This window comes from Manis pentadactyla, chromosome 14 (genome assembly GCF_030020395.1).
Source record: "Manis pentadactyla isolate mManPen7 chromosome 14, mManPen7.hap1, whole genome shotgun sequence".
NCBI classification, from domain to species: Eukaryota; Metazoa; Chordata; class Mammalia; order Pholidota; family Manidae; genus Manis; species Manis pentadactyla.
Genome location: NC_080032.1, coordinates 1,933,077 through 1,960,868, shown reverse-complemented (window position 1 = coordinate 1,960,868; position 27,792 = coordinate 1,933,077). Strand labels below are relative to the sequence as shown.

Here is a 27,792-nt window from a genome sequence, read left to right as displayed (position 1 = left end):
CTGCCTGCCCTGCTGGGCGAGACTTCTCCAGCCTCCATTTATGTAGACTGGTGAACCTTGCCTGGGATTGTCCTCAAATAAACTGCCTGGCCCTTTCTTGCCTCTCGTCGCCTGCTTATTTTGGTTGGAATTTATCTTACAGTCAGCATCATCAGTAAGGAGACACCATACCTCCTGATAAAGGGTCCTAAGGACGCATCATGCCCAGGGGTATTCGCACCATCAGCTGCATCTCCTGTGTGCAAACCTCAGGTAGTGTCCATTTGTGCGTCATTGTAGACGAGAGCTGCCCTCTGTGCCCTTCAAAACACTCAAGGTTGGAACACACAAAGAAACATGAGGCAGTGTGCAGGTGAGACAGGACCAAAGGGCCCAAATACTGTGTATATACAATTCCTGAGGCAGGACTGGTCTGAGAAGGGGGAGGGAAGATGGCTAGAAATGGCATTATTGGGATGGCGGACAAAATTGGAAGCCAGTGGTGGATGAGACAGTAGTAGTGTGACTTCATTTCCCATGATTAATCATTGTCCTGTGCCCATGGCCTTGGAGATAGGAAATAACTCATTGAAAAGTCTTGAGGACAAGAAGCCACAAAGTCTGAAACAGAGTCTAGAAAGGGGGAGGAAGGAGTGAGAGTGGAAGACAAGATGATGAAATAGGCCGGATAAATGTTGCAGAGTGAAAACAGTTGGTGAAGTTAGCCAGGAAACGGGTATATGAGAATTCTTTGTCCTGTTCTAATGCAACTTTTGTATAAATTTGAAATTACATAGGAATTGAAAGTCATAGATAGAAACGTCTACCCTGTGTTCAGTGCCGGTTAAGTATCTCCTACTAATGAAACTAGAATTACTCAAGTGGCCAATTCCCCCTGAACACCCGAATTTCTCACGTCGACATTCTGAGGTCATCTGTCAGCAAGGGGCACGTGTGTGGCAAGCTATGGTTTGCTGAGTCCCAACTCTTCCTGCCAGATTTGCTTCCCTTTCTGGGTCCTGTTCCTGGATGAGTCAAGATGGGGTAGATTTTCACATTGGATGCTTGCAGGGACCACTAGGCATAGGCAGGTTTCATAGAACCTGCAGCGGCCTGATGCCCTGGGTCCCCTGCAGACCGGGAACTCCTGCATTGGGGCTGCTGTGGGCCCATTAGATCATGAACTCAAGTTTTGCAGACTTGGGAATGGTTCTCTCCTCAATGTTTTAGGACACTCAGTCCCATCTGGCTCAGGGGAGACTGTGCATCAGCCCAGGATTGTAACCTTTTCATTTTCTTGGCAACTTACTTTGTAGAGGTACAGAAATGGGAGTTTTAGAAGGTGCCTGGAAGGGGAAAGAGTGACATGGTCTGTTACACAGGGAAGGGAACTTGCCTCCCTACATGTAAGGTGCAGCACGGCTGTGCAGCAGATGCTCCCGCAGCTCCCACAACGTCCATCCAGCAACTGGGGTAGAGGCCATGCAGCTTCAGTATTCAAGGAGGCCTCACTTGAAGCTGAGACAAAAGGCAGCGCCTGCGGCTTGGGAACTCGAGTCTGAACTGCAGGCATGACCTAAAGGAGATTTCTGGGAGGTGCAGTCCCGGGAGGTGGAGCTGCCCCACGGATTCTGCATACTGAACACCACTGGCCACGCCTCCGAGGATTCTGGGTGTTGAAGGCCTGGGGCGGTGCCGCGCTGACTCTTCTGGGTACGGGTGAGTTAGTGCTGGACAGCTGAAGAGGGCCTGAGGATTCCGGGTACTGAGGTCCTGAAGCCGCCCCGCCAAGGTTTGTGGGTACTGAGGTTCGAACTCGCCCCGCCAGGATTCGTGGTGTAGACGCGTTGGACCCGCCCACCAGGGATTCTGTGCACTGAAGTCCTGGAACCGCCCCACCGAGGATTCTGGGTCCTGGAATCCTGGAGCCTCCCGCCGAGGATTCTGGGTACGGACGTCTTTAACTGCCCGCCGAGGATTCTGGGTTCTGGAATCCGGCCTGCGCACAGGATCCCGGGTAGTGTCCTCCGGTGGACGGCCACGCCGATGCGTAGAGCCTCCGTCTGCCTCCGGCCGAGGACGCAGAGCCACCGTCCCCACCCGCCGTCCGTCCCCGGGTGAGTAGGGGCCCTGCAGCCCCCTGTCCAGCTCCCTCTTCCGAGCAGGGAGGATGCCGGCTCTGCGAATGTGGCGGGGAGGGTTACTGAGGCCGGAAGCGCCTGCAGGCCGCAGGTGCAGGGGGTCCGTGTCCCAGGGGGAGACAGGGCGAGTCGCCAGGAGAGCCTTTGGGAAAAGTCGGGAGCTGCGGCCCGGGGAGTCCCGGGGTCGTCGGGCGGCTACATCTGGAGGGCCTCTCCCCGCGCGCTGGGCGGAGCCTCCGCCTGGGCGGGAGGGTTCCTGACGCCCGAGGAGAGGGAGTTCTCGAACAGGTCGGACGAGTGGAGGTGAGGGCGGTGACCAGAACGGTGAGCAGCGGCAGAGAGCAGGCGAGGGCCGAGGGCGGAAAGGGGCGCTCACTGAGCTCCGCGTGGGCAGATGCCTCGGCAACTTGCACGGCCGGGTCACCTGGATGCAGGGTCCGCGTGGATCTGCACAGCCTGGGAACCACGCCCTAGCACCCCAGGATATCGGGGAGGCGCAGAGCACTGCGCGGGGTGAGGCCGTGTTCTGAGAACTTCCCGAAGGCCAAGAAAGGAGATTTGGGGGCAGCTTCTAAAGAGCACGGTCGTACAGCGGGAGGTCTGTCCCGGTGTCCCAGGCGACGCAACTTGTGAGCCCAACTCAGACCTTGGTGGCCCTTCCCTACTTACCCGATGTAGGACAGAGGGTGAAGGCTTGCGCTTCAGTCTGCAGATTAGAATGAATAGCGAAGTAACAAAGACGCTCACCGCTGGAAGAGCGCAGAGACAAAACAAAATAAGTTGGTCGCCCCAGTGAGAAATCTTTAAGTCAAAAAGTACCACTCGAATAAAGGGGAGTTGCGGGTAGCCTCAGAAGTTTCACTCGTAGTCTTAAGATTGTGTCTTTTCAGGCTTTCAAGAATGGGGAAAAGCTGGGGCGTTGCTGGGCATACGCATGACTTGTGGTGTCTTTAGCAGAGCGTTGTTTATTTTCCTTTGTTCCTGCCCCCACTGCAACAGAGAATTGAAGGGCAGAGATAAAGTAGTGAAGCAGAGTAGAGGTTTTCTTTAAAGTTACTTACTTAGGGATAAAGTGCAGGTGACCTCAGGGAGGCGAGACACCCTGAAGGGCATGCATTGTATTTAGAGAAAGTGCACACTGAGAAAGTGATGTGGGCGATCTCAGAGAAGAGGCGCTGGAAGGTTCAAGTTTCATTCAAGGCTAAGCACTTAGATAGTGTGGGTGACCTCAGAGCGGTGCATGCTGAAGGGTTGGGGGTTTCCCATTTTATGGATTTTTCACGAATGTGACAGGGCTAGGGAGTGTAGACTAGTTAAGTGGACCCGAAATGATCATCTGTGATGAGATGTTAAGTCTCTTCTCTGTCCTCCAGGTAATGCTACAAAATTAACTCAACACAGGAAATTTAGTGCTTTGATTTCTCCCTAGGGTAGCACCATCTGTCTGCCAGCATGTCACCTTATGACTGCCTGCCCCGCCCCCTAGGTGGGCTGAGTCATTGTCTGTTTGCTAAAGAGTGTTTTAAGAATCGTACTGCTTAATTTCCTGGGTTTTAAAATGCAATCTTGGTTTTAAGCTGGAATCGTTCCTGTTGTTACGATGCTGTTCAGAGCTGGGCTTGTTTCCAAAATTAATTGGCAGAGTCCAGCTCCAGCGAGTCCAGGGATCCCTGAGGGATGAATGGCGTCGGCAAGTGACGGAATGAATGAATGAGGACACAGACACTAGCAGAGTTTCCGAGCTGAGCCTGGCCTGTTTTATTGAAATTTAGCAAGGTTATATATGTTTTGAGTACGCAGTTTCACAAAGATTAGAACATTTGATTCTTTGAGAAAAAATATTCACGTAAAGGTCAATCTTTAGAGATGAGATTATTGGCGCCTTAGCAATTATTAATGTTTTGCACTTGTGCTTGCTGGGCATCCCTAGCGGTTTCGGAACAAACAAGACTTAATTCTCAGAATGTTCCCTCACACCTGGTTGGCTTGGGCCCTACTTGCAGTTTCCTTATTATTGATTCTAAAATTACCGCGGTTACTATTCATTTAAGTATTAAGTATAGCTAAGTCTATTTTTCTAGGTCTAGAGCATTACATGCAGATATAAAGAAAAACAGCAAAACAGTCTATCATCAAAGCAGTGTAGCAAAACTAAGCTGATTGTAATTGCGGGAACTGGAAACTGTACCCTTGGGTAGTTGCCCAGTTTCATAGAGACGAGAGTGTTGCCCCTGGGGGGATGAGGTAAGGGGGTAATAACCAATGAATCCGAAGGCTTAGGGGCCCAGTCAGGCCACCTTTCTTCCCAGGGAGGGCAGGGTCATGTGCTTTTTTAGAGTTTCTTTAAACCATATACAATAATATCTACAAGAAAATTTCTTCAATGGGGAGAGTGTGTACAGTCATGCCAGGCCCTTCCACACACAATATCCCGTCCGTTATACATGCTGGCTCTGTTTTATTGTTTTATTTTTTCACCCGGGACCCAACAGGTCTAGGAGTGATTTAGAAATTCCTCTCAGGGCCGAGTTGGGTGGGGAGAGGGTACTGGGACCCACTCAAACAACCCCTGTTTATTATATGCTAATACTTGTTTCCAAAGTCCTCTCAGGGTCCTCCTCTTGTCACTCCATCCCTACTTTCTGGGGGAAAGGTGGTCTTGCCTCTGGCATTTCTCCCAGGTTATTTTAAATTTGGTTTTCCAATTTAGGTGTATAAATACACAATAACAACATTTCCAAACACCATAATAATAAGGAGAGTTAGCGGGGTTGTTCCTGTCAGAAGTCCACTTTGTTTCCTTCTTGCTGGGCATCTGGGCAGTGCCATCAGGTGGGCAGTTTGGACTGGCTCCCGACAACTAATCATGATGCTTATCTCTTGCTCAGGTTGCAAATTACTTCATTAGGGGCTGTAGGAGGAAAAAAACAGCATATGGTTAAAGTTAAAGAATAAGCTGGGCCTTTTAGCAGGCAAAGTAAATCTTACAGTGGCATGATCTAATTGACAAAATGAAGGCAGAGGCTATGCTGAGATACTTTTATCTGGGAATATTCAAGAATTCCAGGCCAAGTTACTCCAGGACTTTTTAGCCTTACTGTTTAACTCATTAACTATCCATCATTTCTGGCTCTCCAGTTTGAAGTGGCCAAGTCTTTTGAGTCCCTCCTAGTGGGTTTTCCTGGCCTTATTTTCTTTCCACCCCACCCACTCATATCTATTCTTCTGCCTAACAGTCTCATGATATGTGGCCTCATGACCTGAGATATGGTGAGAGATGTTATACCACCATCCGTAGTCTGTCCTGTAGATGTTCTGTAAAATAAACTTAATACAAGCAATTTCTTGATTCAGTTCTCCTCCCAGATAGTGCTTCCCCTCAAACAGTGGGGACATATTTTTGGGGGAGGGGAGTTGGTTGGGAGTGGGAGGGAAGTGAGTATAAGGTGAGGGAGTTTATTTTATTATATGTTTATACAATTTTTTTACTAACGTATGATTGATATTATACTCTTATGAAGGTTTCACATGAAAAACAATGTGGTTATTACGTTCACACCCATTCTTGTGTACCCCGTCCTGTACCCCATTGCAGTCACTCTCTGTCAATGTAGTAAGATGCCAGAGTTCTTGTCTTCTCTGTGCTACACTGTCTTCCCCAGGACCCCCACACACCGTGTGAACTGATCATAATACCCCTCAATCCCCTTCTCCAGGAAGCAGTTTATTAAGGCGAGAGTGTGAGGGAATGACAGAGAGAATGACAAAGGAAGTTCACTGAACCTCTGCTCTGCATGGGGCGCATCCCCTGCTGACTGCTTAAGCCGGTGTCACCTTGCGTCCAGTGTGCACTGGGATCTGCACAGCGTGGGAACCGAGTCCCTACCACCCCAGGCTTTGGGGGAGCCGCAGAGCGCAGGATGTAATGAGGTTATGTTCTGCGAACTTCCTAGAGATAAGTGGGGCTTTCAGGAAGGCTGCTAGAGAGCATGACCGTGAGCTTCAGAGCAATCTGGGGGCACCCAGGTGACAGTGATTTGCGAGCCCAGATCTGAGCTCTCAGCAGCCCCTCCTTACTTATCTGTAATGGGGCAGAGGGCGTTAAGGTTTGAGCTTCAATGCAGAGGATCACAATGACAAAGCAAAGTGACCCAGACACACTGGAAAAGCATAGATATAGAGCGTTGTAGTAGTGAGAGTTGATTTAAGGCAAAAATGTGCACACAGAGTAAGGGGAGTGTGGGCTACCTAAGAGACAGGTGCGGTGAAAGATTGGAAAGGGCTACACACTTAAAAAGTGCAGGCGGTTTTATATGCGGTGAGGGATTTTCAGGAATATAACAAAAGGCTTGGAGTGTGGACTTGTCCACTGGTTCCAGAATGTTCATCTTTGATGAGACACTAAGTTTTTTCTTTTAACTTAGCACAAGACATTTACCTGTCTGATTCCCTCCCAGAACAGCAGTCCTGCCTGGAAGCATATCAATCGAGACCATCTGCTCTGCCTCCAAAGTGAGCTGAGTTATTCTCTTTTTGATTAAAATTCAGTCTTAGCTTTAGGATGGAGTTTCTCCTGAATAAGCTGGGGCTTTTAGCAGGATAAAGTAAATCTTACAAAGGTATGAGCCCATTGACACAGTGAAAACATATCCTGTGCTGAGATACTTCCTTTATCCGGGGAGTATTCAAACATTCCATGTGAAGCTGGCCTTCTGAGCTTTAACGGACTAATTCTCTAACTCTGTCCTTCCTCCCCCTGCCTCACTCCAACTCCCTCGGTTATTGGCGTGGGAGGTCTAGTGAGGCCAGGCAGGTTTTCCAACACCAGTAGGCCATTGGGATGACCGCCAAATAAATGGTTTTAACTTATTGTGGCAAAAATTGTGAGCAAAACCCAGAAGTAGAGATACTATTACCCCATGAATGCATCAGCTTCATCTGACACATCACTTTGCAACTGTTGAAAAAAGTGAAACTCAGTTGAGCAAATCTGAAAATCTAATGGGCTTTATTATATCGCTCAAGACTGGGCAGCATCGCCTCTGTGAGTGGAGGAAGACCCCTTTCGGCTGCAGAAAAGTAAAGGTTATTAAAGGTGGAAAGGGAGCAGAGGAAAGGAAATTACTGGCCAAGGATCCATTGTTTTATGTGAGGATGCCTGAAGGGGAGCAGAAGGGGTCTCAGTATATTTCCCAGTGCTGAGCAGGAAATAACATGTTGACTGGTTAAAGGTTCTCTTCCAGGGAGGGTGGAAACTACCACCAGGTTTGGCATTAAGTCTCTGTTTGCCAACATAGGACCATAAGAAGAGTAACATCTTTGGGCGTGTGGTTTTCTTATGAACACAGACATTCTGGTTTGGTCCACATTCTCCCCCATGTGTGTATGCTGGGCATCGCCTTAGCCATGCCCACTGGTGTGAAGCATGGGCTTTGCAGTGAGACTTCAGACCTCGGATTTGTTACAAATTTAAACTCTCTGTGCCTCAACTTCCTCATCTGAAAAAGGTGGGTGGTAAGTAACCACATCATAAGTTTGTTGTGAGGTATTCCATCTCTGGTGGACAGTGAATGCCCAATAATAGTTCAATAGTGTTAATATTAAAACTTTCTGTTCCAGATGAATTAAGAGGACAAACTTTCTGATCAGTGTCAGCATCACGTCAAGACAGGCTGTGTTCAGATGCCTACATTCTGGGTCTCTTCTCGGCCACTGACCACAGGTTTGGGAATTTCCCAGGACACACTCTTTTAGCCTCCTGCTCTGCTTCCTCCAGTCCTGTGCCCACAGGGGAGGGGACTGTGCTGGGCATAGGGAGGACAGCTGCCTGGGTTGGATACTCCTTGCCTGTTACCTTCTCTGCTGCAAACCAGGAGGGCTTTCCCCCGGCCGTGACTGACGGCCTGTGAGCTGCACTGTGCCATGTGATCTCAGAGCCTCAGCTGCTTCTCAGGCCACCAAGCCTCTCAGTGAGAAACGTTTCCCCAGATCCCAGCCCCTTGCTCAGGACACGTCTGTCCCTGCGCCTGTCAGTGCTGTGCGCAGCCGACCGCATGCCTGGTGTAGAACCGGCCATGTGAAAAACGGTTCAGGTAGCATTCCATGAGCAATGCATCTGTGCAGGTCCTGGGCTTTATGCTCTATCCACGGTTTATCTCTCATCCAACCTGCTGGTTAGGGCTGGAATCTCTGCTCTGCAAAGGAAGAAATCATCAGTGTTACTGAGGTATAATTTCAACACACTAAAACCCTCTCATTTTAAGGTACAGTTCAGAAAGTTTTGATAAATATAAGCTGTTGAGTCTCCATCATCCGAATCAGTATATGAAAGTTTCTCATCACCCCAGGATGGTTTGTTTCCTCAACATTTTAATGAATTATAAGTGGAGGAGCTAAATGTTCCCAGTGTGCCTGGCATTCAAACGTGAGGCATTGCTGACTCTGTGAAGCCGCCGTCGCTGCCTCTCCGTTCCTGTACTGCACGTGTTGGCGCCCAGGAATGTCGGCAGGGGGCCCGAGTGAGAACAGCCAGAGCTCGTGGGGGTGTCCACTCTGGGCCTGCAGAGAGGACTCTCCTCTCATTCCCGTTTGTTTGGGAAGAGAGAATCCATGTTTAAGTTTATAATGAAAAATGCTTAAACATTAATTCAAATATAATGTATAATCTCTTGATACCCTCATCAGCCCAACAGTTTGTTATTTGTGTCTCCAGGCCCCACCCTAACCCTAAGCTTTCTATTTTCATACCGTGTCTTGAGCCCAGTCAGACCTCATTCATCTGCGGACACTGCAGCAGGCTTCCTGAGCGCGAGTGTGGTTGCTTTGCTTTTTAACTCATCTTTGGCCCCATTATCACACTAGAAGTTTAACAATCCCCTAATTTCACCAGCTACTCGGTCCCATGGAACTCTCCCTAGTGGGCTCAAAAACGTCTTTGCAATTTCGATTCCGTGCTCGGGGCCGTTAGTATGAAAGGCATGGGAAGAGAACTGTCTAGTGTTCAGCAGGTACTTTTCACTTCTCTCTCCTGTTCTTTCCTTGTGCGTCTTGGTGAAGGTGCAGCTCCCACGTGTGGACAGGCGTCTCCTCCTTCACGAGGTGACGCGCCATCTCTCTGACTTTGCTGTATGTTCCCCCAACTCCCTCCCTCGCACCTTCTGGGTTCTTCCAAGTAATCTACTTCTGTGCTGCCTGTACCCCTGTGCCCGGAGGACAGATGATGCGCCCACCACTCACCTGACTACGTGGCACTATTTGTGCTCAAAATATAACCAAAAATTAGGACTTTGGGAACAGCGGTGTAGGGAACTCTAGAGACTCTTTCCCCACAAAACAACTGTAATGTGGATATTATTTAAAAACACCTCTTTAAATCACTGACAACTTTCTTACGGCCACTCAGCATTTGGAGAAACATTTATTCAGAACTGTCTAAATGTTTGTAATGATACTGAGAATCTGTGATTGAGCCACAAACTGGGAACCACCTCCCGCGCTGTCAGTGTGACAGAACAACTGACTGTGGCCAGTGCAGATGACAGACAGCGCCCTCTCTCCCTAGGTTTCCGCTCACGGTGGTGATTTCTCCCCGAGTGGCCAGCACCGCCGTTGTCCTAAGCTCCTCCTCCTGCCGACCCTGGGTTCTTAAACCTCTGGCTCAGGTCAGCATGCTTGAGGGGTCTGGTATCTCAGTAAGGCTCTCTGAGGTCATCCTTCTGGGTTTTGCGGAATGGATGTCTTGGGCTTTTAGATTCATGTGTTTCTGAAAGTGTTTGATTCTTCATTTTTTTAAGTCTGAAAGTTTAATTTTATCATGATTTTTTACTGAAGGATATTTGATGTATAATGTTACACTGGATTTAGATCTGCAGCATAGTGATTTGGCAGTTACATACATTATTAAGTGTTCACCCCAACTAGTGTAATTACTATTATTTACTATTGACATAGAAACATAGAAGAAATCTATGGCCTGTATGCTCTATGCCTTGCTTTCACTCACCCACTAATTTCGTTATGATTGAGTTTTTGTACCTCTATCCTCCTCACCTACTTCAACCCCAATCCCAAACCCTCCCTTCCCATGGTAACCACCAGTCCCTTCTCTGAGTCTGGCAGTGAATTCTATTCGTTTTGTTTTGTATAATATGTGAAGTCATATAGTGTTTTCTTCCTCTTCCTGGTGTAGCGTTTCACTTAGCATCATACCCTCCAGGTCCACCCATTCTGTCACAAGTGTCTGGATATCTTTCCTGTGGCTCAATCATGCTCCATTGCATACATGTAGCACATCTATCTGTTCTTCCAACAGTTTGGTTGCTTGTATAAGTTGGCTCTTTTAAGTAATGCAGCCATAAATATGACACTTGTGCCTGTGTTTACTTCTAAGCGTGTCATGGCTCCATGTCTTAGTGTCAGGTCTCTAATCCATTTTGGGTTTACTCTTCTGCGTGCAGTTAAAGCGTAATCCAGTTTCGTTCCCTTGCACGAAGCTGTCCAGCTTTCCCAACACTGCCTGTTTTCCCCACTGTATATTTGTAGTTCCTTTGTCATATATTAATTGACCACATGTATGTGGCTTTATTTCTAGGCTTTGCATTCTGTTCCATTGGCCTATGGGCCTGCTCTGTGCCAGTACCACAGTGTTTTGTGTACTGTAGCCTGAAGTGTGAGAGCATGATGCCCCCATTTTCACCATTCGTTGTTCTTCTTTCTCCAGATTGCTTTGGCTCTTTGGAGTCTTCTGTGGTTCACTGGAAAATACCATTAGTGTCTCAAAATGGATTGCATTGACCATGTAAGTTCCTTTGGGCAAGATGGCCATTTTGACAATATTATTTCTTCCTATAAAGGAGCACAGGGTAGATTTCCACTTACTGGTGCTTCTTCAATTTCTTTCTTTAGCGTCTTACAGCTTTCAGCGTACAGCTGTTTCACCTCCTTAGTTAAGGTGACTCTTGGGTATTTTATTCTTTTTGATGCAGTTGCAAATGGAATTGGTTTCCTGGTTTTTCCTTGTGTTCATTGTTATTATGTAGAAATGCCACAAATGTCTGTATATTGATCTCGTATCCTGCAACTTCGCTGGATCCAGTTACTCATTCTAACAGTTTTCTAGTGAAGTCTCCAGGGTTTTCTATGTATAATATGTCATGTGCAAATAGTGACAGTTTTCTTCTTCCTCACCAATTTGGAAGCCTTCTGTCTCTTCTCTGGTTGCCATGACTAGGACTTGCACTACTATGTTGAATAAAAGAGGTGAGAGTGTACTTGATTATTTTCTGATCTTGGAGAAAAATATTTCAGCTTTTCCCGATTCAGTTGACGTTAGCTGTGGCGTTGTCTTATGTGCCCTTTCTTATGTTGAAATGTGTTCTGTGTACATCCGTTTTGTTGAGTGCTGTTATCATGAATCGATGTTGAATTTTTTTCAAGTGATTTTTCAGTATCTGTTGAGATTATCACTTCATTTTTATCCTTTTTATTGTGTATCACATTAGTCAATTTGCAAATAATTTTGCTCCTCAATTCCCAGGGAGAAATCGCATGTGGTCGTGCTGGATGGTCTTCTTGCTGTGTTTTTGAATTTGGTTTCTATTATTTTGTGGAGGATTTTCACATCTCTGTTCACCATGGATGTTGGTCTTTCATGCTGTTTTGTTGCAGTGCGTTTGTTTTGCTTTTACGGTGATGCTGGCCTGATAGAGTGAGGTTGGAAGTAGCCCTCGGTCTTCTATTTTGGCAATGCTTTAGGAAGGATGCGTATTAGCGTTTCCTTGAGTGTTTGGAACAATTCAGCTGGCTTTTCATTTTTTGAGGGTTTTTAAAATAAAATTCAATTTTTTTTACTGGTAATTTGTCCAGATTTTCTCTTTCCTCCAGATCAGCTTTGGAAGTTTGTACTTTTCTGGAAATTTGTCCACGTGTTCTAGCTTGTCCAGTTTTTTGGTATACAATTTTCCATGGAATTCTTTGAATTTCTGTGGTGTTAGTTGTTATTTCTCCTTTTTCTTTCCGACTTTATTTGTGTCCTTTCTTTTTTTTCCTGACAAATCTGCTGTGGGTTTATCTATGTTGATTATCTTCTTGAAGACAGAGCAGTCCTTTTCATTCCTTTTTTTCCTGTTCTTTAATTTCTGTATTTTATTATGTTCTGATCTTTATTGTGTCCCATTTTCTATTTCACAAAAGATTTCTCTCTAGCTTGGGATGCGGATCGATGGCATTTTACACACACCAGAACTTCCAAAATAGTAGTGTCACAAACTGTCCTGCTGCGTTTCATCTAAAGTTATAAAATATTCTAAATCTTTCTCTGTCATTTCAGCAACCCTGACAACATCTGCACGACTGGTAGATTCCACCCCAAGAGACCTCTTTGTTTGTGCCTAAAAAGCATCTGCTTATCTATTAAAGTTTATGCTGTGATTCTAGTGGTCCAGTCCCCTCTTGAGGCCTTACTTGGAGACCCAGGTCTCTTGTAGTTTTCACCACATTTATAGTTACTTCCTCCCCTGCAGTCATGAACCACTTGAGGTCACTTGCAAAATTTGGGCACAGCTTCTTCCAAACTTCTGTAAATGTCAATATTTTGTCTTCTTTCCAGGAATCCTAAGTATTCTTACAATAGCACCTAGACGGGAGAATCCTTTTCAGAAATTTCCACTTTCCTCTGCCCAGATTCCTGAGCGGAATCGCTGTCTATGGCAGCTGGACCTTTATGAAATGTGCTTCTTCTATAATAAGACTTAAAAGCCAAAAGCGCTTTTTAATCCAAGGGCTGCATCGAGTGGATGTGTAAGCAAGCCTGCAAATGTTCACCAGAGAGTACACCTCTGTCAGCGATCTTAGGTGCCCAGCTGCATTGTGAAGAAGTAAAATTTGGAAGGAATCTTTTCTAAATATAGCATAATTTCCTGGACCCTAGGATTTTCAGAATGGTAAATGAGCATGGGCTTGAACGTAAAGTCACCAGCTGCATTAGCCCCTCACAAGAGAGCCAGCCCGTCCTCTGAAGCTTTGCAAACGGACTGCCTTCTGATCTCCAGCTATCACGGTCGTAGATGACATCTTCCAATGCAAGGCTGCCTTGTCTACACTACAAGCCTGTTGTTTAGTGTACCCCCCTCGTCAGTGTTCTCAGCTGGAACTTCTCAGAAAAGATCTTGTGCCGCTTCAGCGTCAGCACTGCCCCTTTCCCTGCACTTTTATGTTACAGAGGTGGTTCCTCTCCTTAAAGTGCATCAGGCAACCTCTGCCAGCTTCAGCCCTTTCATCTGCAGCTTCCTCACATCTCTCAGCTCCATAGGATTGAAGAGACTGAGGGTCTTGCTCTGGGTCAGGCTTTCGTCTTAGGGAATGTTGTGGCTGGTTTGGTCTCCTGTCCAGACCAGTGAAACCTTCCCCATATCGTCCATAGGCTGTTTCGTCTTATCAAATGGGGGCTCAGTGGAGGAGCACTGTTGCCCTCATGAACCTTTTCTATGTGTTCATACCCAGAGAACTGGGCTCAGTCTTTGGTGAAAAGGGCTTGTTCTCAGCCCATCTTGGCTTCTGACATGCCCTCCTCCCTCAGCTGAATCTTCTCTAGGTTTTCATTTAACAGGAGAGACAGGTGACCTTTCACTGGAACACTTAGAGGCCACTGTCGGGTAACCCGTTGGCCTTATTTGTACATTGCTGTGTGTGAGGGGACAGGGAGGCCTGAGCAGAGGGAGAGGGATGGGACCGCCAGTGAGCACAGCCCTCGGGACGCCCCCTGATGGACTCTGCCGTCTCGTGGGTGCATTGGGGGGGCACCCAAAGCACTTCAGTGGCAACATCAAAGATCACCGGTCACCTAACAAATAGGAGAACGATGAAAAGTGTGAAATAACGTGAGAATTGCCAAATGTGACCCAGAGGCATGAGTGAGGCAGTGCTGTTGGGAAAGTTGTGCCGATGGACTTACTCAGTGCAGGGCGGCCAATCACCTTCAGTTTCTCAGAGACACAGACTCAGTAAAACGTCATAAAATGAATTCTGTCCCTGCATTGTTGTATTCTAAGACATGTCTGTGCACATGTTACTTCTCGGGATTTGGAGGACGTTTCTCTAACGTCCCTCATGCCCCTTCATGTGAGGCATCAGCCCAGAGGCTGTCAGAGAAGCTCACCAAACGTTAGCAGATGAAGTCCTGCAGCACGTGCACAGGATCATATACTCTGGCCACGTGGAGTTCATGCCCAAGAGAGGACAGAGCCTTAATGTCCTGAACCAGTTCAGTTTGCCACTTTAATGGAGTTGTCTTGCGGGGCGTCCTGCCTCGGAGAAGTTCAGTATGGATTCAGTGACCAAAGAAATGAGAGTAGATCATTCTGGGTGTGAAAGGGTTTATTACCGGCTTGTTCTCTCGGCAGTAGGTAGTGCGTCTCTCACTCCGCTGAGAGCACCGGGCCGTGTCCTCTACATAGCGCAGTAATAGCTCAGTGCCTGCTGGTGGGAAGCAGCAAAGGCGTGCGTGAGTGGTGAGGTGCCCTCCTGGAAGATGAGGGGCGAGCATCTGCGTGCAGCCTTCCCCACCCTCCCTCAGCGTTATACTAGAATATCTAGTCGGGCAAACAAGGAAAAAGAGGCATAAGCTCTGAGAAAAAAGTTCGACTGTCTTTATTCCCAGAAGACATTGTTGTGTTCCTAGAAAATATCCTTAGCGGGGGCTCTCTCATCACCTCCTGCAATGAGCCCGGAGGTCTGTCCTCTCACTATATTTCTAAGTAAAAGCCTCTCCCTGGCTCTCCAACTATATATATATATATATATATATATATATATATATATATATATCTCATAAGGGATCTATCATAGAACTACTTGTACTAAGAAGAGAACTTAGAACTTCACAGGATAGAAAATCAGGTTTTTAAAAATCACTTGTATTTCTGTGACCTGGCAACAAATAATGAGAAGAGGAAATAAAAAGTGACTTAGACTGCAGATAACATAAAATATTTAAACTTTTGAAAGTAAATACAGGAGCATAACATTTTGACTTTTGAATAGATAGACATGCAACAGAGTGGGTATAAAAAGTCTGTATAAAGAAATCACAAGAACAAATGTTAAAAAATGCTTTTGACTTCCCATACAGAACATAGGGGATTTCGATGCTTTTCCTTCTGACCAGTTCTACACGATGTCTTATTAAGCCTCTCTAAGCTAGTACGCCGCCCAGCGGTCGGATTCTCTCTCCAGCACGTGGCCACTTCGGTTATTCTCCGGCTTCACTGTTAGCCCCAGGCCTGTATTTCTCAATATGGAGAACGTTCCAATGACATCCTTTTGCTCTGCACTTTGTTTGACAGTTAAATTACCATATTTTCACTGTTATTTTTTAAAATACAAGTTGCGAAAGGACGGTATGACGAGCCTCCGTGGACCCTTTGCCCTACTGTAATGACACCATGTGTGGTCGTATTGTTTAATGACTCTTCAGTGTCACCTTCCGACCGGCTCGTGTTCGGATCACACCGACTCCCAGTAAAGTTCCCCACAGGTGCTTTGCTGCACCAGGACCCAGGTGGCAGCGGCTCCCACACGTGTGGACGACTCTGTTGTGTCTTAGGGCTTCTTGTTCACCACAGCTCACCTGCCTCCCGTGCTGATGGTGCGTGGAGATACTAGGAACTGTTATAATCCTAATTTCTCAGCTGGTCCCCAGCCTTGGCACCTGACCTTGGGTATATTAGGGGTGGAGGTAGGCCAGGTGCTGTGAGAAGCAGTCCTGGGCGGAAGGCTCTACCCGTTCACCTCTGATCAGAAACCCCCGAGGCCTACACAGTGTGACCTGCCATCAGCTCCAAGGGCACAGGCTGCCACACCGCCCAAATGGGGAAGGGGATCTGGGGGTTCAGCTGGCTGGCTGCGGTTAACCTGCGGTTGGATATTGCTTCTATACTGGGGCCCCACCACGTTACCTGCCCACATCTCCCCTGGGCTTCAGCATGTGGTTAGGAGCATGCTGTGCATCCTGCCAACACCATGTACTGGTGGCCTCCGGTGTGAGCCCTGTGGTTACTTAAGCACATGGAGCCTGAGGCTGGGAGAGTCACTAGAGCCGTCATGAGGTCCCCTGGATCTCTGGACCCTGACCTGACAGGCAGCAGTTCCCCTGTGGGGTCCCAACGCCGTCTCTCATTCACTCAGCATGGTAAGAAATCCTCACTCAGCTCCCGTGGCGCTGAAGCCTCACGCCCAGGTCCCAGCGTGGAGCTGTGCCAGCAGGTAGCCTGGCTCGCTCTGCCCTTGTCAGGACCCTGGAGGTGGCCGTGCTGGAGCCCATGACTGCCCTCCACTGCGAGGGTCAGCCCTGCCTCATACGGGGCGGGCGCACCCAGCTACGCTCTTACTCTCTTCCCTCCCCGCAGAGCAGCCCTCCGAGGGGTTCCCTTCTCCATGGAGAGCAGGAAGGCGGCTCTGGGACCCTGGAAGGCCGGCAGAGAGGTGAGACGTACCAGATGTCCCATCTTTGCCATCACAGGACGGACCCATCCCTTCACTTGCCTGGTGGCTGCCTCCTTGGTACAGGGCCAAGGCAGCAGCCGTCCAGGGGAGGTGACCTACCTGATCAGCCCCTGCGGGATGAGGCAGGTCCTCGGGCTGGGGAGGAGGGCAGACGTACTGTCCGTCTCAGGCTGCCCCTGGTAACCACCGCCTGCAGTGTGGAAGGTCTGGCACCCGGTGGTCGCTTGCAAAGCTGGGGGACGATGCAGACCCCGTGCCCGCACATGGCCAGGCTGTGGCTCGCAGCCTCCCGGTGAGCAGGCCTGGGTTTGTGTTGCAGGCTCTGGTGACGTTTGAGGATGTGGCTGTGGATTTCACGCAGAAGGAGTGGAAGCTGCTGAGCCCTGCGCAGAGGACCCTGTACAGACACGTGATGCTGGAGAACTTCAGCCACCTGGAGTCGCTGGGTGAGCGGGGTCTCCCCTCAGGGCTGTTTTGTCCCCTTTGAATCTTACTCTCCCTGGGGTCCCACTGAGATGTGGGTGCTCCGCTTCCTGCTCCCCTGGGGATGGGCGGGGGCTGTGTGCCTCTGGGAGTGCGGGATCCCAGGCCTGCCAGCAACCACACAGCCTGGAATGCATGGGGCCCAGCTCCATCCCACCCCCACGGCCTTCCCCACCCAGTCTGGCACCAGTACATAGTGTCTCTGGCCTATAACCAAAACTGACCTCCTCCTTTTTCCCGCTAAGCAGGAATTCCCTGTTCCAAACCAGACCTCATCACGTGGCTGGAGCGAGGGGAAGAGCCCTGGAGGGAAGAGAGGAGACACCGGCCAGTCCGCTGTGCAGGTGAGGGGAGCCTCCGGGTGGACACTGGCCTTCGGCCTTGCGGGGCTGGGGCGGCTGCTCAGAGACCCTGGCCGGAAGCTGTCCTCCTGCACCACGGCTGCTGGGGCTGCCTGGCCCTGCCTCCCTCCCACACCATCATCTTGGATGAGTGAGGGGTATCCTGGGTGCCGTGATACCTTCCGACTGCAGGAAGCCCACCTTCTCCCCAGTAGGCTTTCCCTCTGTGGCCTTGCTGACCCGCCTCTGTGAGGCAGCAGTGGGGTGTCTTCTCTGTGTTTGTGTCCTTCAGGGCCCCGTGTGTCCCATCTTCCACCTCTTCTTCTTGCCACCGTTGTCTCTGGGGCCACTTCTCCTTCCTTTTCCCTCTTGTGACCCTGAGTCACTGCCTTCGGGTAGCTGCTGTCTAGAGTGGGTGCCATGGGGACTGCTTGTCACGGTTCTTTCTTTCACCTGTCACCTGGACTTGCTGTCTTGCAGCAATGGGGGTTCCCCTTTGGGTCCCCTGTTCCAGTCCTCTGTGTGCCCAGTCCTTTCTGGACCTCCCTCCCCCAGGCCCTTATGGTGGGATCACGGGAGATTCTACAGAGAGCTAATACCCCTTCCTTGCCTGTGGACAAGTGTAAATTTGTGGGGTATCTTCTGGTCATGCTGAAGGTGTTTTTTTAGTCTTCATCTGTCCTAACTGGTCCCTAGGCCCTTCTTGGGGAGCGTGGTAGCCGACTCACGTTGACATGGCTGCCATTACCATGTGCTTGGAAGTCTCCTTGTGTCCTGCTGTAGGAATCCTCACTGTGCCTCGGCCGTGAACACATTCTGTAGATTGTTGTCACTTCTCATATGTCTTTACCAATTTTTTTGGCATGAGTCTGTCATTTTGTACTGTCCGTACAGTATTTGAGAGACGAATTTTAAGTCTTCTATTGCATGACATCTATTGTATTTCTCCCCAATGAATCCATCTGTCCCTGTGTGATCATGGTCAGTTTGTTAGTGCCATGTTCTTTGTGTACAGGCAACCTGACTTGAAATCGCCCTGATCTGATGAGCTCTGTGGGCCTGTCTCCCAGCTCCACTCTCTTGGGGGCAGTCCTGCCTCCTCCCACTCTCACCCTCTTCTCCCACAGCTCGATTATTTTGAAGCAAGTCATGGTCTTCCTATCCTTTCATCTCCAGAATCTAGTAACACTTACTCTATACTGATATTAATAGTACGGTTCATTAGATTACTTTTTGATAGCATTAATTATTTAACATGTTTTTGTATCGTGTGTCTGTTATTTATTTTTATTTTTTGTTCAGGTATCAATTGATAGAGACTCTTACGAATGTTTCACAAGAATGACAATGTGGTTACAACATTCACCCTTATTATCAAGTTCCCCCGAACACCGCATTGCAGTCACTGTCCATCAGTGTACTAAGATGCCAGAGTCCCTACTGGTCTCTGTGCTACACTGTCTTCCCCGTGACCCCACACATAGTGTGTTCACTAATCATTATGCTGCACAATCCACTTCTCCATCCCTCCCTACCTGCGCTCCCCCACCGCTCCCCTTTGGTATCCATTAGTCCCATCTTAGCATCTGTGAGTCTATTTTGTTCCGTAAGTTTTGCTTTGTTATTATACTCCACAAATGAGGGAGATCATTTGGTATTTTCCTTTCCCTGCCTGGCTTATTTCACTGAGCATTATACTCTCCAACTCCATCCATGTGGTTGCAAATGGTAGGGTTCCTTTCTTTCCTATGGCTGAGTAGTATTCCATTCTGTATACATACCACATCTTTATCCATTCATCTGCTGATAGACACTTAGGTTGCTTCCATATCTTGTCTATTGTAAGTAGTGCTGCGATAAACATAGGGGTGCATATGTCTTTTTGAATGTGAGAGGTTGTTTTCTTGGTGTGAATTCCTAGGAATGGAATTCCTGAGTCACATGGTATTTCTATTTTTAGTTTTTTGAGGAACCTCCATACTGCTTTCCACAATGGTTGAACTAGTTTATATTCCTACCAGCAGTCTAGGAGGGTTCCCCTTTCTCCGCATCCTTGCCAGTGTTTGTTGTTCATTGTCTCTTCTCTGGTGGCCATCCTTACTGATGTGAGGTGATATCTCATTGTGGTTTCAATTTGCATTTCTCTGATGATTAGCGATGTGGAGCATCTTTTTGTGTGTCTGTTGGCCATATTACTTTCTTCTTTAGAGAACTGTCTATTCAACTCCTGTGCCCATTTTTTTAATTGGATTATTTGCTTTTTGTTTGTTGAGGTGTGTGAGCTCTCTATATATTTTGGATCTCAGTCCTTTATCGGATCTGTCACTTATGACTACATTGACCCATACTGTTGGATTCCTGTTTGTTCTGCTGATGGTGTCCTTTGCTGTGCAAGGTTTTTAGCTTGATGGGGTCCCATTTGTTCATTTTTGCTTTGGTTTCCGTTGCCCGAGGAGATGCATTCCATTAAAAGTTGCTCATGTTTATATTCAGGAGAGTTTTGCCTGCATCTTTTTCTAATACTTTAATGGTTTCATGACTTAGATTCAGATCTTTGATACATTTTGAGTTTCGTTTTGTGTACAGGGTTAGAAAATAATCCATTTTCATTCTCTTTCATGTAGCTGTCCAGTGTTGCCAATACTAGTTCAAGAGGCTTTCATTTCCCCTCTGTATATCCATTGCTCCTTTATCATATTGCTTTGGCTATTCTGGGTCTTTTGTGGTTCCATATGAATTTTAGAATTATTTGGTCTAGTTCGTTGAAGAATGCTGTTGTTATTTTGAGAGGGATTGTGCTCCCAAAGCAGATCTCCAGGGCTGCGTGTTTAGCAGCCTCAGGCTCCACCCCCTCCCCACTCTGTTTCTCTTCCTCCTCTCAGCTGGGTTCAGGGACGGGATTGAGTCCCGTTGGATCAGGGCTTTGGTACATCACCCTGTTTAGTGAGGTCTGCTCTGTTCCCAGGTGTATGCAGCCTGGCCCAGTCTTCTTTCCTGTTGCTCTTTTTGGATTAGTTGTATCAACTATATTTTCATATTATATGTGGTTTCTTGGAGGGATTCTCTGTCTCACTTCTTATGCTGCCATCTTTAATCTCTCCCCATGTGTCTTTTAAGTCTACATCCCACAATACTTTGAGCCAAGCTTCTGAAATTTTTATTTGTTGTATTCAACACCTAGCATTTTGCTGTATATTCTTGATGACATATTTCCCCATCTGTGCCTTCCTCTTTTGTCCAAGATCCCATTTTATGTCTGGTGCTGTCAAAGGGAGTTTCACACACCATTTCCTCTAACTCATGAGCCTTACTGCATGGAAGTCCATTTAACCAATATTCAGATGTTTCCGTGTGGGTCTTTGTAGGTAGAGTCCGAATACCATGATATGTGCAGACCTGCAGTGACAGGCCGTGTGTTCTCACGTGCATGCATCTGGGTGCGCTGAGCCCTGCTCTTCCCCAGCCCATCTCCACAGGCCCCTTCCCAGTCCTTTCCCCACCTCTCCATCCCCCAAGGCCTCCACTGCTGTGGTTCTGCCCAGTGGGCAGCACTTGGCCGCTTCTGGACCTTGATGTGAGTGGAATTGTACCAGGCCTTCTGTGCCAACACCAACGCATTGTTGACTTGCCCGTTCCATGTGGTCTGCATGTTGGGAGTTCATTCAGACTTCGGCCGTCTTTCTCTTTCCTTGCTCTGTATTTTCCTGGACATAACAACTCCTTTCCCACCCCAAAGCAGTTGCTCATTGATTTATCTGTCAGTGAATTTTAAGGAGAGTGGTTCTTTCTGCCACCAGCTTCTCAGAGTGTGAGTGTTGAAACATGACCCCAGTGTTCATATTTTGACCACAGAATTCTTACAAAAGCAAGTCCATGTCAGGCCTGTTAGTGTTGACAAGGGCCCTTGCAGGGGCTTGAAACCAGCACTTTGGGCTCAGGAACTTGGGGTGTCCCAGGTGGTACAGAACTCAGGCTGCCAGCCCGGACACTCTTACTTCTCAGGGTTCGTAGATGCAGCTAGCGCTGTATCCTCTGAATGGTCAGAAGCCACTGAGAGTAATTGGAAGCCCTCGGGTGACATGTAAATACTCAGAAAGTCACACGTTTGAGAGGTGCCAGGTGATCCCCTGGGACCGTCTGCACACCGATGGCCAAAAGCACCAGGAGTGCATTCAGTCAAAGTGGAGTTTCTCCTTTTACTGCAGATTTTCCTTCTGAACATGAATGTTTTGTTTTCTTGTAGCCACAATAGCCAATGTAAATATTTCCTTTCTACAGGTGGTTTTTGTATTCATTTTGTGTGCGTATATATTATTTTCTCACATTGGCACTTAATGGTGAGCAGCTTGCAGAATAAAAACCAAGTCTTCTGAAATATTTCCCACCTTTCTCAGCAAAGGAAACTCTTGTCAGTCTTCTTAATTGTTCACCTTTAAAACATCAAAAGTATTTGCATGTGGTTATTCATAGAACATACTCATTCATGAATCGTCATTTGGCCTTTTATTCCATGCCAACCTCTGTTCTCAGCCTGGGAATACAGCACTGAAGGAGCCCATCCAATCCCCCCTCCCTCTCGCTTACCTGCAGTGGTTTTTTGGCACAGGAACAGCACCCTAACCGCCTCTGTGATTTCAGGAAACAAGTGCTGTGAAGGCACTGCTCCCAGAGAAGCACGTGGAGGTGGCGTTGGGACAGTGGGCTGGGAGTGGGTGACGTGGTCACACAGGACGGACAGCAGAGGCCTCTCTGACCACGTCACCTTTGAGCAGGACCCAGACCAAGAAAACCACGAAGCCAAGCAGATTTATATGTGTGTATTTGGTGTTCCTTCTACCCAGTCAGGAAGGAGCTTTGTCCAAAGAACAGAAAAACCTCCGTCAGTGTCGGCTGGAGTCGGGGACTCAAACGTGGAAGAAACTGAGTTTCGAGCAGGAAGGGTACAGGGCCCAGCAATCCGTGCAAAGATGTGGTCCATGTGTTGGGGAGCCTCTCGTGTGTTTACACCATAGGTGACATCTGATACAGTTTTTGCTGAGGTGTCATTGACGTACGACATCCCATTATTTTCAGGTGTGATTCATTTCAGTCCACAGTGACTGGTTATTTTTATGCTTTAGAAAATGATCCCCATGCTGATACTAGTTGCCATGTATGACCTCACAAATTAATTACATCATCTTCCCTGTGCTGTACACTACTTCCCGTGACTTAGTTATGTTCAGCTGGAAGTTTGCTCAGCTTCATCCCCTCACCCTGTTTTGCCTGCGCCCAGCCCCGCCCCCACCCTTGGTGTCCTTCAGATTCCTTGCCTGTCCGTCTGTTTCTGTTTCTGTTTCTCAGATCCCACATACAGGTGCTGTCGTGCGGGATTTGTCTGTCTTCCGTGACTCAGCATGGTGACCTCGGGGCCATCCGTGTTGTCACACACAGGAAGATCTCCCTCCTGAGGCTCAGTAGCATTTGTAACTTAGATGATGCTCTACCTGAAGTTAGATAACAGACTGAAGAAAATCTTGCACTAGTGTGTACATTCTTCTCTCCAAGAGAAGATAGAAGCTTCCAACTAGATGGAACAGCATTACCTGGGAGGGGAACCCTCATGGGAGGTGGTGGCATTTGTCTTGTGTGGTGGTCCAGCTGCCTCGCCTGTGACCATTCTGATGGGCACTTTTTCTCCAGCAGAAGCAAAGCCAGAAATGCATCTCTCTCCCTGCTGCCCACTGGCCTCCGCTCAGCACATACCCTTGAGGCACACGATTCATGACCATTCTGCTCAGATGTCTGCAGGTGTTTGTGCAACAGATTACCCACAGCTGAGGAATCAAGATCACCAGGAACAAGAGCAGGAAGAACTCTCTCATCAGAGTGACCAGAGTGATAGGGGAGCAGGTCAAGAGAGAGAAGAAAACTCCCAGACCTTGTTGAGGATGGGGAGTCAGATGTCTGGGATAACTTCCAGCCCACACCCCACCCAGGCAGTAAGTCTGGGGCAAAGGAACTCAGTGGTGGAAATAGAGGGCAGCCAAGCCCAGAGGGGAAATCCTAAAGAAACAGCTAAAGTTTTGAAAGTAATAGAAAATTCAGGATGGGGAGAATTCAGATATGCAGAGTGTGGGCAACACTTTAATCAGAAGACAAAGCTCCTTGATCACAGAAAAGCACATCATGGACAGAATCTTTTAACATACAGGGAGAGTGGACAGGACTTTAGTGATAAGTCAGAACTCTTCTTGCACCTGAAGATTCACCCTGGAGAGATTCCATATATGTGCAGGGAGGGTGGGCCAGACTTCAGCAGTAAGTCAAACCTCATAACATACCAGAGGACACACTCAGGGGAAAAGCCTTTTGTGTGCAAGGAGTGCGGCCAAGGATTTTCACAAAAATCAAACCTCAATAGTCATTGGCGGACACACTCAGGGGAGAAGCCTTTTGTGTGCAATGAGTGTGGCAAATGCTTTTCCCATAAAAAGCACCTGACCCGCCACCAGTATAAACACTCAGGAGAGAAGCCTTTTGTGTGCAAGGAGTGTGGGAAAGGCTTTACCCAAAAAGCAAACCTAGTCGCCCACCAGTGGTCACACACAGAGGAGAAGCCTTTTGTGTGCAAGGAGTGCGGGCAAGGATTTTCAAGAAAATCAAACCTCAATAGTCATTGGCTGACACACTCAGGGGAGAAGCCTTTTGTGTGCAATGAGTGTGGCAAATGCTTTTCCCATAAAAAGCACCTGACCCGCCACCAGTATAAACACTCAGGAGAGAAGCCTTTTGTGTGCAAGGAGTGTGGGAAAGGCTTTACCCAAAAATCAAGCCTAGTCGCCCACCAGTGGTCACACTCAGGGGAGAAGCCTTTTGTGTGCAAGGAGTGCGGGCAAGGATTTTCACAAAAATCAAACCTCAATCGTCATTGGCGGACACACTCTGGGGAGAAGCCTTTTGTGTGCAATGAGTGTGGCAAACGCTTTTCCCATAAAAAACAGCTGACCTGCCACCAGTATAAACACTCAGGAGAGAAGCCTTTTGTGTGCAAGGAGTGTGGGAAAGGCTTTACCCAAAAATCAAGCCTAGTCGCCCACCAGTGGTCACACTCAGGGGAGAAGCCTTTTGTGTGCAAGGAGTGCGGCCAAGGATTTTCACATAAATCAAACCTCAATAGTCATTGGCGGACACACTCAGGGGAGAAGCCTTTTGTGTGCAATGAGTGTGGCAAACGCTTTTCCCATAAAAAACAGCTGACCTGCCACCAGTATAAACACTCAGGAGAGAAGCCTTTTGTGTGCAAGGAGTGTGGGAAAGGCTTTACCCAAAAATCAAGCCTAGTTGCCCACCAGTGGTCACACTCAGGGGAGAAGCCTTTTGTGTGCAAGGAGTGTGGAAAAGGCTTTACCCATAAATCACACCTGATGCACCACCAGAGGACTCACTCAGGGGAGAAGCCTTTTGTGTGCCAGGAGTGTGGGAAAGGCTTTACCCGTAAATCACACCTGATGCGCCACCAGAGGACTCACTCAGGGGAGAAGCTTTTTGTGTGCCAGGAGTGTGGGAAAGGCTTTACCCATAAATCATACCTGATGCGCCACAAGAGGACTCACTCAGGGGAGAAGCCTTTTGTGTGCCAGGAGTGTGGGAAAGGCTTTACCCATAAATCACACCTGATGCACCACAAGAGGACTCACTCAGGGGAGAAGCCTTTTGTGTGCAAGGAGTGTGAGAAAGGCTTTACCCGTAAATCAGCCCTGATTTGCCACCAGTGGACTCACTCAGTGGAGAAGCCTTTTGTGTGCAAGGAGTGTGGGAAAGGCCTTATCTGTAAATCTTCCCTGATGCGCCACCACAGGACTCACTCAGTGGAGAAGCCTTTTGTGTGTAAGGAGTGTGGGAAAGGCTTTATCCATAAATCAAACCTGATGTGCCACCAGAGGACTCACTCAGGGGAGAAGCCTTTTGTGTGCAAGGAGTGTGGGAAAGGCTTTATCCATAAATCAAACCTGATGTGCCACCAGAGGACTCACTCAGGGGAGAAGCCTTTTGTGTGTAAGGAGTGTGGGAAAGGCTTTATCCGTAAATCAACCATGATGTGCCATCAGAGGACTCACTCCTGGGAGAAGCCTTTTGTGTGCAAGGAGTGTGGGCAAGGATTTTCCCAAAAATCAGCCCTCATACGCCATTGGAGTACACACTCAGGGGGAAGCCTTTTGTGTGCAAGGAGTGTGGGCATGCCTGTAACCAAAAATTAGGCCTGATCTCCCATGAAAGGACACACTCAGGAGAGAAACCTTTTGTGTGCAAGGAGTGTGGGTGAAGCTTTTCCCATAAATCATCCCTGACCTCCCACCAGCGTACACATTCAGGAGAGAAGCCCTTTGTGTGCAGGTATTGTGGGCAGAGTTTCAGGTGGAAGCCCAGTCTCGTAAACCCATCAGAATAAACACTTGGGGGTGAAGCCTTTTGTGGGCAGGTACTGTAGGCGAAATTTCAGCATTAAGTCATATCTCCTATGTCATCTGAAGGTACACTCAGGGGAGAAGCCTTTTGTTTGCAAAGAGTGTGGAAAAGCCTCTATCTGAAAAAAATCCCTTATCGCCCACCACTGGAGACACTCGGGGAAGAAGCCATTTCTGTGCAAGGAGTGTGGGAAAGCCTTTGCCCTCAAATCATCCCTGACAACCCACAAGTGGAAACACTCAGGGGAGAAGCCTTTTGTGTGCAAGGAGTGTGGGGAAGGCTTTCTCAAGAGATCATCTCTTACCTACCACCTGAGGAGACACTCAGGGGAGAAGCCTTTTGTGTGCAAGGAGTGTGGGAAAGGCTTTCTCAAGAGATCATCTCTTACCTCCCACCTGAGGACGCACTCGGGAGAAGCCTTTTGAGTGCAGGGAGTGTGGTGTAGGTTTTATCCACAAGGAAACCCTCATCTACCACCAGCGGAAACCCTCAGGGGAGAAACCTTTTGTGTGTAGTTATTGTGGGCGAGGTTTTCAGAGTAAGTCTAATCTCCAGAGACATCAGAAGGTACACTCAGGGGAGAAGCCTTTTGTATGAAAGGAGTGTGGCCAAGTCCCCAGTGCACACATGGAGGAAAGGGACCGTGTGTGCTGCATGGAGTGGAAAGTGAGCCATAATCACACGTGTGGGTGTCAGAGGTTCCACTCAGCAGGGAAGCACTTGTGTGCAGCGTGTGGCCAAAGCATTAGTTGATGGCTGACCGTCCGCACCTCAGGGTCTGCCTATGGTGGTCAGCCGTTCCCATCCAGTAACTGCTGCTGTGCAAAGCTACAGCTGAGCCCGTGACCGCGCTCGCAGTTGCATCATGCAGGCCGAGGGGATCCGCAGGGCTACTGAGACGTGAACTTGGAGATGCTCCCCATCCATGAAAATTAAGTCTCTGTGGTTCTAAGTATTTAAGGCAGATTCTGACACAAAACGTCCAGGTTTGAGAAGCAGACAGCAGGGGAGAGGAGGGAGTTACCCGGGATCCTGGGGAAATGTCTCTCCTGCAGACTGGGTCTTGTGACTGACTGAGCTTCCCATGGGCAGCTCTGAGCCGGTGATGACAGCGCAGGGATAAGGGCAGGGCTGTTGCTGACACACCCTCCCTGAGGTTACCCAGCAGCCCATGACACTTCCACCAAATACTCCTGTTGCGTCCCCTCTCCCAGCCGGCCTCCTCTCTCCATGTTCCCAGGCACTCTCTCCTTGTTTTCTTCAAATTCATCTCAATGTCTTCTTTGCAGAGAGACATCGCAGAAGTGGTACCCAGAGCAGCCTGACAACATGGGTGGTAAATAGGGACTTGGGATTTGGCTTCCTGCATGGCTGGCAGAAGAGCAGGTTGGCATGTGGGCACAGGTAGGTGCTCAACTTGTTTCCCAAGCCGTCCCCTGGGGAATGCCCACGTGGAGGCATAGCTGTGATGGGTGTGATGACTTGGGCACTTGAATGTATAGATGAGGAACTAATGAGTCACTGCTCCCTGCTGCCCTCCATAAACACTGCAGAAGGACACTGGGATGCAGAAGGCTGTTCATGTGCAACACGGAGTCAGTGACTGGGGGTTAACTGTGTTCCCTACACTAAGGGGTGCCCCGAGAGCTAACATTATTCTGGTGTTTCTGGGAGGCTGTCCCTGGGAGGAGTATTTGGCTCAGTAAACTGAGGAGATTGTCCTCAGCTGTGTGGGCATCATCATTGGCCCAAATGGAACAAAAAGGTGAAGTGTGAAATTTTCTTCTGGAGTTGCAACTTCCACTCTGTCCTGCCTTCAGACATCTGCGCCCTCGGTGCTCAGGTCCACCAGAGAGCTTCACGTGGGCCTTCTGATCTCCGGGACTCATGCCATCGGCTCC

The 27,792-nt window shown here is 48.3% G+C and overlaps 1 pseudogene; it reads left to right on the top strand.

Moving 5' to 3' along the window:
• The first annotated feature begins 958 nt into the window (after positions 1-958).
• On the top strand, positions 959-27,120 carry LOC130680779 (zinc finger protein 337-like; annotated as a pseudogene).
• Positions 27,121-27,792: the final 672 nt, after the last annotated feature.